The sequence below is a fragment of the Lissotriton vulgaris genome, chromosome 5 (assembly GCF_964263255.1).
Source record: "Lissotriton vulgaris chromosome 5, aLisVul1.2, whole genome shotgun sequence".
In the NCBI taxonomy this organism is placed as follows: Eukaryota; Metazoa; Chordata; class Amphibia; order Caudata; family Salamandridae; genus Lissotriton; species Lissotriton vulgaris.
This window is the reverse complement of record NC_141693.1, coordinates 1,296,121,484-1,296,123,893: the sequence shown is the minus strand read 5'-3', so window position 1 is coordinate 1,296,123,893 and position 2,410 is coordinate 1,296,121,484.

Here is a 2,410-nt window from a genome sequence, read left to right as displayed (position 1 = left end):
AGAGACCTAACTCGTCCGTTCCCAATGTTAAGCTGGCCCGAGAGAGGGCCCAGGGGTCCCCTAGTACCAATCTCGTGCCGGCTTAAGTTGTCCTGAGTTAGCTGACTAACTATGACTGGACCTTCGTCTGCCTCGTCCCCGGATGTCTCTGGCTCCTCGTCCTCCTCTTCACCCTCGGCGGAGAGATGGATACGGTCAGGGTCACCTCGGGTTCCCTCGAGGGGAGGCATCTCCATTTCTGGATGAGAAGGGTCGGTGTTACCCGCCCTCCTTGCATCTTAAGTCTCCAAGAGACCAATCAGAAACGGAATGGTAGGGTTTGCACCCTGTTTTAACTTCCGAGATGTACAGATCTGTCGCATCTCGTGGAAGCTAAGTGCAGCATATCTGGAGGTGACCTGTGGAGGGTCGACTGACACAAGGGGAGACTCAGAGTTTCCTCCTTTGTCCGACATGCTGCTTCTAGTGTGGTGTAAGTGATGCACCTACCTACACTATGGGTTTACCTACTGATCCCTTGCTAGGAGTTGTAGCCAAGGTGTGCTAAGCCTTGAGGAGCTACAACAGCTGGTTCAGTAGAACTCAGAGTATTCTAAGCTAAGTTATATGTACCTGGAGTACTTATGTGATCTTTCACAAGATATTCTTAGGATACGCGTGGTAAAACAACAGCAAGCTCAAATCCCACCCGCTGCTCACCAATGTGAGAAGGTGGCCCGATATGCAGCATTCGCTATTCTAGCGACCACTATGTATTGTTCCAACGACCCTTATGGTGATTGGTTGTAAGTCAACCTTAGACCAGCTATCCTAGTAGCGTGGATACGAGCAGTCTTCGGGCTAAACTCTAGAGGGCGTGTTAAGCCAGCTGTAATACCATCACATACCCCTTGAACACCAAGTGAAAGGACACCACACAAGTGTTATGAAAATAAACAGTATATTTATTAAGAATCACAACAACCCTGGACTCTTTATGAGGACAGGGTACTAAGCATAGAACAAAAGCTCTTAGAAAAATACTTCAAGTGCACAATTTAAAACAAGTGCCCGAGGGCACGGAAAGTTTAGTGGTCTCGGGCGGACCCGATAAGGCAAGTCGGAAGCTCGGGACTCGGGACCCTAGAGTAAGGAGGCTATGCAGGCACCGAAATGCCGAAGTTACCTAGCCACGAGGGCTGCGGCTGCACAAGTCTTACAGGCGTCGGGGGTCTTCGCTGACGAGCCAGGAGCCGGAAGAAAAGGAGTTGCTGGCCGGCGACCAGTGATGAATAGTTCGTAGAGATCCAAGCCTGGATCAGTGATCGTTGATACCTGAAAGCAGAGGGGACCAAGTTCGTACTACTAGCCAGTAGTCAGAGGGTACCAGGAAGGCACGGGATGGTCGTCACCTCGACTAGGTGATTGGGCGACGCTAGGCTCTGCAGTCTCACGGACCAGGAGGCGTTGTCGGCGACCAGGGTGGAGGTGCGAGCTGTCCCACGAAGTTCGATGCTGTCGGCGTCGCTGGGCCCAGGATTAGGGCAACAAGCCTTGGCAGATTTCAGGGCCACGTGGTGGGCCTAAAATGGCGTCTTGAGTGGACCAGGAGGGTCCGGGGTGCTCCTCTCGTCAAAGGGAGCAAGGGCCGATCTGGAGCAACCAGACCAGCAGCGTTGGTTGTCGGATGTCGTCAAAGAAGGGCACAAGCCAGCGGCTAGTAACCAGACAACGTGCTGAGCAGCGAGCAGAAGGGCCCCACGCAGATCGTGGAGATGCTGGGAGACTGCACTTCGGTGCTGGAGCTGCTCAGGGTCGGGGCTTCTCGGACCCCAGAGCACTCACCAGAGAATTGCTTCGATGGTCGTGCTGGTTAAGAAAGCGTGCAGGTTTTGATGATGGCCGGTCCCTCGAGGTCTCGTCGCACCCACAGATCTCAGCTGAGCTGACGACGTGGGTAGAGGTCAGAGGTGCCAGGGAAGCCGGTTCTCGTCGAGCTGGGCCGTCGGATCCTTGAGGAAGGACTTGCAGCACACCGCAAAGTTCTTAGATGGTGCCTGCGGATGCAGGGTGACTACTCCTTAGCCACAAGGGAGAAATCTTGAGAAGAGTCTCGAAGTCCTTTCGTAGAAAGTATTCTTGATTTAAAGATGATCTAATTTGGAAGGGTCCCCGCTCCGGCCTTTATCCTAAAGAAAGGGGTGGGTACATGACTAGGTCCTGCCCTAAGGGTGGGACCAGGAAGGGGGGTAGTTACACCCCTCTCCCCCTGCTGGACTTTCCCCAGGTCAGGGGCTGCGCGCCCCTGGAACTGGTTCTAGCCGGCAGATGCGTAGTGAGCACCGGGGTGCCACTCCGCAGTCACCTTCTTGCAAAGCCCTACCTACCCAGAATACACAAACCCTGTCTGGGACGGTGCGAACACCGCCCT